Consider the following 9,763-nt stretch of genomic DNA (forward strand, 5'->3'; position numbering starts at 1 on the left):
AATTTAACAAATTTATATCCATAAGAGGGCGTTAAATACCTAAATATGAAAATATATTCTTAGGAAACCAGAATAAATATTGGATAGCGCTTTTTTTGTATTTGGGTGTAAATACATGTGAAAAACCTAAAAAAAATTTAAAAAAATGGAGGTTTCTTTGAGATTTAATTAATGAATAGGTTTAGAATAGAAAAATAGTAGAAAGTTTGTAAAGAACATATTGCTGGCGTTATTGATCAAAATCTCTTCATTTTTGGTTTATACGTGAATATTTAGGTGTTAAAAATATTTTGAAAATATTATGATTTGACCGAATGCCGAGCTTAAAACCGACCACTTACTAAATATTCGATCTACCAAATTTGGTAGTAATATTATTTGGAAAATGTTCATTTTTGGTTTAGATATCTATATATACGTGCAAATTATTTTCCCAAAAAATATTTTAAAAATATCGTGATTTGACAGAAACCCGATTTGAAACCGGCCCAATCTAAATACTGTCTTGCTGGCGTTATACATGGAAAATTCTTTATTTTTGGTTTATATGTGAACAATAACGTGGTAAGCATATCCTATTTAATTTTTTAAAATATTAAGATTTGACCGAATGGCGAGCTCAAAACCGAGCACTTACTAAATATTCGATCTACCAAATTTGGTAGTAATATTATTTGGAAAATGTTCATTTTTGGTTAATTTATCTATAAATACGTGCAAATCATTGTCCCAAAAAATATTTTAAAAATATCGTGATTTGACCGATAACCGATTTGAAACCGAAATACTGCCTTGCTGGCGTTATACATGGAAAATTCTTCATTTTTGGTTTATACGTGAACAATAACGTGTTAAGCATTATCCTAATTAATTTTTTGAAAATATAATGATTTAACCGAATGGCGAGCTCAAAACCGACCATTTACTAAATATTCGATCTATCAAATTTGGTGGTAATATTATTTGGTAAATGTTCATTTTTGGTTTAAATAATATACGTGTAAATCATTATCCCAAAAAAATATTTTAAAAATATCGTGATTTGACCGATAACCGATTTGAAACCGAAATACTGACTTGCTGGCGTTATACATGGAAAATTCTTCATTTTTGGTTTATACGTGAACAATAACGTGTTAAGCATTAATTTTTTGAAAATATTATGATTTAACCGAATGGTGAGCTCAAAACCGACCACTTACTAAATATTCGATCTATCAAATTTGGTAGTAATATTATTTGGAAAATGTTCATTTTTGGTTTAGATATCTATATATACGTGTAAATCATTTGCCTTGCTGGCGTTATACATAGAAAATTCTTCATTTTTGGTTTATACGTGAACAATAACGTGTTAAGCATTATCCTAATTAATTTTTTGAAAATATTAGGATTTGACCGAATGGCGAGTTCAAAACCGACCACTTACTAAATATTCGATCTACCAAATTTGGTAGTAATATTATTTGGAAGATGTTCATTATTGGTTTAAATATCTATATATACGTGTAAATCATTATCCCAAAAAATATTTTAAAAATATCGTGATTTGACAGAAAACCGATTTGAAACCGGCCCAATGACTAAATACTGTCTTGCTGGCGTTATACATGGAAAATTCTTTATTTTTGGTTTATACGTGAAAAATAACGTGTTAAGCATTATCCTAATTAATTTTTAGAAAATATTATGATTTGACCGAATGGCGAGCTCAAAACCGACCACTTACTAAATATTCGATCTACCAAATTTGGTAGTAATATTATTTGGAAAATGTTCATTTTTGGTTAATTTGAAACCGGAATACTGTGTTGCTGGCGCTCTCCATGTAGAATTCTTCATTTTTGGTTTATAAGTTAACAATAAGGTGTTAAGCATTATCCTAAATTATTTTTTGAAAATATTAAGATATGACCGAATACCGAGCTCAGATAATCTTAATTATAATAAATTTGTATTCTCCAAAAAAAATAATTTCTATAAAAAATCATCCCTCCTCTCAGCTCCATCAAAAATTCTCGGGTTCCTGTTATTTTTTTATTTCATAAAAATTAAAAATTTATACAAAATTATAATTTTTTAAAAAATAATTTGGCATATTCCTAAAAAAAATAAAAATTAATGTGCATAAAAAAATAATAAACAAATAAATAAATAATTTTAAATATTTTCTGTTAAAATTTATTATTATATAATTATAAATATTCTTTTTGTGATAAAATGCCTGATTTCCTGCCCTATATGAATCAGTAAGTTTTATAAAATTATAAATATTAAATTTTTTTTATATTAGATTAATAGAGAAGCCATCTCCTGAGGTGGCTCTCGAATTTCTTAAAGAGATAAAAAGTGAAGATATTGTGCCTATGATGTATCATTCTTCAAATGGACTAGTCGGGTATGTTGATGTAATTACTAAGCATATATTAGAGAGAATTCAACCAACAATATTATTGAAGTAAATATAAATATATATATGTTACAAAAACAATCAGAGACTTTTTGCCCCCCCCCCCGGGTATATGTAGCAGGCCATATTTTAATTTTTTAAATAAAAAAGACAATGGCCGTACCAAAAAATTTTGTTAAATAAAAATTCTACCCGGGTTGGTATTTTTTTTAAAAAATTAGGCCAGGCCGTTTAAAAGGAAAATCTGCTTTTATATGAATATTGATTAGATAATATGAATTATATTAAACTTTTATTTGAATCATTTTTAATTGTTTAAAAAATAATGAATATTTTTTTAAAAACAAACTATATTATTAAGATTTTCACCAAGGAAAACGATTGGTGATGGAAATTGCCATATCGTGCTGTGTCATTAGCAATTTTCGGTGAAGAAACGTACCAGATTTATTTACGTATTATAGCCCCAATCGAGGTCATACTCAATAGAGACTTTTATGATTTACAAAATGTTAATTATATTGTACCAGTTTCCATGAGAGAACGTATTTTATTTTATTCTTATAATTACTTTAAATAACATACTTAAAATAGGGGATTGGTCGGGCATGATTATTATTTTTGTTTTAAGTGGTGCTTTAAATACGCCTATTAAATCTTTTTGTCCCTCTTTATCATTTAATTTATTAAACCCAAGTCCTTATACCCTTGATATATATGGTCGGGATGTTAGCAGATGTTCTGATATAAAAATTAACATAATGTGGACATCTTGTAGTATACCCGATGATATTTTAAATATTTCTATAAATCATTTTATTTATTTACAAAAGCTTAATTTAAACCCACATGATAAAATATAATATTGATAGTTCATTTGATACTATATCTATTAATGAATTCCATGATTATATAACTATTACGGATAATGTTAAAAAATCGAATTTAAATTATATAAACTCTTCCCCAATTAATGATATCAGCGGTAATTATGATAAAATCTATTAATGAATCGCCTAAATTTATAACTATAAAATCAAATTTTAACGAATCGCCTAAATTTATACCTATAAAATCAAATTTACATTATATAAACTCTTCCCCAATTAATGATATCAGCGGTAATTATGATAATAAATCTATTAACGAATCGCATGAATTTACTCCTATAAATTTAAATTATATAAAATTTTCCCCAATTAATGATAATTATGATATAATATCTATTAACGAATCGCTTAAATTTATACCTTTAAAATTAAATTTAAATAATATAAAATTTTCTCCAATTAATGATAATTATGATAATAAATCTATTAAAGAATCGCATGAATTTACACCTATAAAATCAAATTCGGTTTTGAGCTCGCCATTCGGTCAAATCTTAATATTTTCAAAATTTTATTTAGGATAATGCTTAACACCTTATTGTTCACTATTAAACCAAAAATGAATAATTTTCCATGGAGAGCGCCAGCAACGCAGTATTTCGGTTTCAAATCGGTTATCGGTCAAATCACGATATTTTTTAAATATTTTTTGGGATAATGATTTGCACGTATTTACAGATAAATTAACCAAAAATGAACATTTTCCAAATAATATTACTACCAAATTTGATAGATCGAATATTTAGTAAGTGGTCGGTTTTGAGCTCACCATTCGGTTAAATCATAATATTTTCAAAAAATTAATTAGGATAATGCTTAACACGTTATTGTTCACGTATAAACCAAAAATGAAGAATTTTCCATGTATAACGCCAGCAAGTCAGTATTTCGGTTTCAAATCGGTTATCGGTCAAATCACGATATTTTTAAAATATTTTTTTGGGATAATGATTTACACGTATATTATTTAAACCAAAAATGAACATTTACCAAATAATATTACCACCAAATTTGATAGATCGAATATTTAGTAAATGGTCGGTTTTGAGCTCGCCATTCGGTTAAATCATTATATTTTCAAAAAATTAATTAGGATAATGCTTAACACGTTATTGTTCACGTATAAACCAAAAATGAAGAATTTTCCATGTATAACGCCAGCAAGGCAGTATTTCGGTTTCAAATCGGTTATCGGTCAAATCACGATATTTTTAAAATATTTTTTGGGACAATGATTTGCACGTATTTATAGATAAATTAACCAAAAATGAACATTTTCCAAATAATATTACTACCAAATTTGGTAGATCGAATATTTAGTAAGTGCTCGGTTTTGAGCTCGCCATTCGGTCAAATCTTAATATTTTAAAAAATTAAATAGGATATGCTTACCACGTTATTGTTCACATATAAACCAAAAATAAAGAATTTTCCATGTATAACGCCAGCAAGACAGTATTTAGATTGGGCCGGTTTCAAATCGGGTTTCTGTCAAATCACGATATTTTTAAAATATTTTTTGGGAAAATAATTTGCACGTATATATAGATATCTAAACCAAAAATGAACATTTTCCAAATAATATTACTACCAAATTTGGTAGATCGAATATTTAGTAAGTGGTCGGTTTTAAGCTCGGCATTCGGTCAAATCATAATATTTTCAAAATATTTTTAACACCTAAATATTCACGTATAAACCAAAAATGAAGAGATTTTGATCAATAACGCCAGCAATATGTTCTTTACAAACTTTCTACTATTTTTCTATTCTAAACCTACTCATTAATTAAATCTCAAAGAAACCTCTATTTTTTAAATTTTTTTTAGGTTTTTCACATGTATTTACACCCAAATACAAAAAATACGCTATCCAATATTTATTCTGGTTTCCTAAGAATATATTTTCATATTTATGTATTTAACGCCCTCTTATGGATGTAAATTTGTTAAATTTTGTAATTGAAAAATAAAATTTAAGTTGTAATAAGCTAGTAAATATATTTTTTTCCAATAATATTAAGTAAAAATAGAATTTTAAATTATTTGATATTTAATATCAATTTTTTAATTAAGTAAAAATTGATTTATGTAAAATAAAAAAAATGTTTTTGAAAAATTTTTTTAAAAGATATTATATCATCAAATTATGATTGATTATGATTAATTCCTTTTTAGCAAGACAGTATTTAGTCATACCCCAAATTTTGTGTTAAATCAATATCACTCACTATATATTAATTTAGCATTAACAGTTGGAGCTTAATTGACTTTATTATTTAAATTATTATTCAGTTATTGTTTCCAGGCATAAATATATAAGAATGTTAAATATAATAATATAATTAGATTAGCATTGGAATTGACAAACTTCAAGGATAAGCTGAATAAGGAGAAAATAGGAAATCCTACTTATTATTTATTTTATTGGTAAGTTTATAATAACTACTTGGAAAATCAGGAGTAGGGCTGTGCCAACCCTCAAATTTTGTTCTGATATTACTACAAAGCCTATACAATACTGATCCAAAATTTATATTGATTTTATTTACCATCTATATTTGAATAAATCCCACAAAATATTTTACTATTCATAAAAATTATAAGTATTTTGTTTCTTTATTCTCAAAAAGTTAATTTTAAAATACTTGAAATGTTAATTTTCATGTGGAACTCTCAACAACAACAAAAACCTAAAGTACTGAATGATAATAGGTTAATAAATTTTGGAAGAAAAGCCATCTGGGATGCAGTAAAGCTAATTTTTATATTTTATTTAGACTTTTTATGAATAGCCTTGTAGAGTCTAGACAACCAAGTGCTGTTTAAAACTGAGGTTTTAAAATTTATACACTATCTGAAGACAAATGGTACCTTACCAACACACAAATGAATCTGCATTGACATATTTAATAGCATTATATAAATTATTTATTTATTATAAAAATATATTATATATTTTATATTAATTTTTATATTGACATTAGATTCTTTTAATAAAATTTTTATATATTTGTCTCTATTTTCATATTTCAATTTAATTTTTCTTGACATTCAAAATATATTAGTGTTCAAATTAACATTTAATAGAAATTAAGAGATATATCAATATAATTTTTCTTAATATTCAATTAATTTAGTTATATCATTTAATTACTATGGTTATTGAGAATCTATTTATAGAAGCAACAGATAGATCTTATTTAGGTATAGTTTTCACACCATAAAATAATTAAATTATATGTCTTAAATTCTATGAAAATTTCAATTGTATCGTAAAAGAAAAGAATTAATATTATTTTAAGTTTGAGGTTCATTCCCCAAGCTTTAAAATAGCTCAATGGGCTACATCTTGAATAGTGTCCAAATTAACATGCAATAGAAATTAAGGGATATATCAAATAAATTTTACTTTCAATTATGGTTGATATTGAAAAACTATTTATAGAAGCAACAGATAAAATTTAGATATAGTTTTTACACTATAAAATAATTTTATTTTTAAATTCTATGAAAATTTTAATTGTATCAAAGAGAATACAATTAATATAATTTTAAATTTGAGATTCATTCCCCAATCTTTAAAATAGCTCAATGGGCTACATCTAGAATAGTGTCCAAATTAACATGCAATAGAAATTAAGGGATATATCAAATAAATTTTACTTAATATTCAATTAATTTAGTATCATTTAATTACTATGGTTGATATTGAAAAACTATTTATAGAAGCAACAGATAAATCTCATTTAGATATTTACACTTTAAATAATTAAATTATTCTTAAATTCTATGAAAATTTTAATTGTATCAAAGAGAATACAATTAATATTATTTTAAGTTTGAGGTTCATTCCCCAAGCTTTAAAATAGCTCAATGGGCTACATCTAGAATCTTGTCCAAATTAACATGCAAGAAATTAAGGAATATATCAAATAAATTTTTCTTAATATTCAATTTATTTATATCATTTAATAACATAATGTCTATAAAAATTAAATATGTAAACATAATTAAATAAAATATTTTCAAAAATAAATTTTATACAATAATAAATATTTAATAATTTATGAAATTTATAAATTTGTCTCTAAGAATTTTTGATTCAATTGAAGTAGAATTATTTTCTCTGCTAGGTAAGAAAGGTCTTGTAGTGAGGTTTATCATTGTTGTATCTAATTTGGATGATTACATAAAGCAGGCAGATCAAGTGTATGGTTCACCAACTATTAATATATTTTTAAGATATAATAAAATTAATACAATGTAACCTCTATATAAAGAGCTATTTCTATACTCTACCATCACTCTGCTTTCCATATGCTCCCACATCTATATAAATAAATTTCCTGTTAATGTCTGTTAGGGCTAACAGGTTAATTGAAAATCTATGCTTGCAGTTAAAAAATTGTGAGCCACAAGAGGGCTCTTGATATATATATGTTTTCCATCTATAGCCCCAAAACAATTTGGGAATCCTGGAAGCAGGAATTCCTGGGAAAAATAAAGATAAGTAAATATTAATATTGATTTATTATAATTTACTCTTTCCTAATCATTTTTATTAGGCCTACCTATGCATGTGAATATGTACAGCAGCATTCCAAATTGCTGTGCACACTGATTTCACAATATAAACTATACAGGATTTTGAAATCCTTGAGCTATAAGCAAGTTGTGCAAATTATACACCATAAATACCTATTATATAAATAATTAATAATGAATTAAATTTATTTTAAATCATCTTGTATAATTATAAAATGAGAATGTGTTAAATCGCCTTTATTATTAATATATTCAGAAAAAAGATTTCTTTTAACATATATTTGAGATGTCTTGCTCCTTTTCCTTTCTTTATTTTTTTTAAGGAAATATAATGCAAGTAATTTTTTTTGTTTTAAATTTATCATATTAAAATTAAACTTAACGCATCAATTTAAACAAGGTTGCGTTTACGTTTTTATATATGCGTTTTGAAACGCTGCGTTGCAATGTTCAATTTGTGCGCACTATAACCCTAGTTAAATAAATATAATCATTTATTAATTGTAAATTAGCAAATTTAATATTGTAAAATTAGCCGAGTTCAAATTTCCAAAATCACTAATTAACTATATTATTCATTTTTAAATTTAAGTACCATGCCTATTCCTAAAAGAAGGTCCAAATAAGTACAAGAGTATAAATAAACATATAGTTTATAATCCTCTATTATATATAATTGGTTATAAAATATTAGGTAAAGTGCCACATTTACAGACGTATTTGAATGTTATATAATATATTAAAGTTAATATTTTAATAAATTTTATTAATAAATGATTTTGATAATAAATATAAGTAACTATTTGCATTCAATTTTTTAACGCCATCTATTTATTTATAAATATTATTAAAAATTAAACATCTTATTTCCCACAATGGATATAATAAATTAGATATCATTTCTTCTCTTTTTTTTACATGTTTTTAGGAAAGCTATTTATTTCTTATTTGAAAAACAGTTTCGAGTTAAATTTTTAATTCGAGTATATTTTTGATATTATTACAAACTACTATTATTTATAGATATAATATAGAAACTCTAGGTGGTGCGACAATAATATAATATAAAATCTTAATTGCTTTCATAATATTAATCTGGTTAAAATGTTTCATTTCTAACCATCCTTGCCATGCAAATAACTTAATGCTTCAATATATTTTCATAATTTCTTCTAAAGATTTTTATGTCTTTGTTTTATCAATTTATCTTACATAATAAAATCTGATATGAGTTAACATCGTGAGTGTCATGCTCATGGCTATGACTGCAAATTAACCATCAACTATTATTTGTGTGGCAATTTAAGATAAGATTATTGCTACAGTTGTTGAGAGCATATGATTACATATTTTAGATAAACAATAATGGTCAACTGTGTAGTCGTTTATATATTATTAAAAATGGATTTTAGAAATTTAGTATCTCCCAATAATTTTTTCGATTGCTAAACTAGTTTCCATCATATCATCTAAGAGGAAGCTCTAACCACAATATAGTTTTATGATTTGGATTGGTCGTTTATAATCTCTTCATCAAGAATTGTTGATTTGGTTAGGCCTATAAATTTTTCCTTATTAGTCCATTCTATAAAACCTTGCTAAAATGGTAACAGAGAGTTATATTAGTTTCATGACCTTTTGTCAATGTAAGTTGCTAAGAATTATATTATATTATGTTTTTAAAAACCATGAGGTATATGTATGAATTAATTAATCTTTTTTATAACTTGTAATTCTTTAGGCGCAAAATTTTTATATCAGCAAACGAAATTATTTTATGCTGTAAGAAATAGATTTTGTATTAAAAAATATTTTCAGAAATGTCTTTTATTGTTTTAATTATTTATATGCTAGTTTATTTTATATGAATAATATAATAAATGACAAAATATGAAATTCAGAATAATTATTCAGAG

At 24.8% G+C, this 9,763-nt stretch overlaps 1 long non-coding RNA gene across 1 annotated transcript; it reads right to left on the reverse strand.

Moving 5' to 3' along the window:
• Positions 1-7,387: 7,387 nt before the first annotated feature.
• On the reverse strand, positions 7,388-7,983 carry LOC135922359 (uncharacterized). Its single transcript, XR_010570865.1, has 3 exons — positions 7,845-7,983; positions 7,571-7,793; positions 7,388-7,525 (listed from the first exon to the last, which is right to left on the reverse strand). It is a non-coding gene; the product is annotated as an uncharacterized LOC135922359 (long non-coding RNA).
• Positions 7,984-9,763: the final 1,780 nt, after the last annotated feature.

This window comes from Gordionus sp. m RMFG-2023, chromosome 1 (assembly GCF_954871325.1).
Source record: "Gordionus sp. m RMFG-2023 chromosome 1, tfGorSpeb1-WG-v2, whole genome shotgun sequence".
Taxonomy (NCBI): domain Eukaryota; kingdom Metazoa; phylum Nematomorpha; class Gordioida; order Chordodea; family Parachordodidae; genus Gordionus; species Gordionus sp. m RMFG-2023.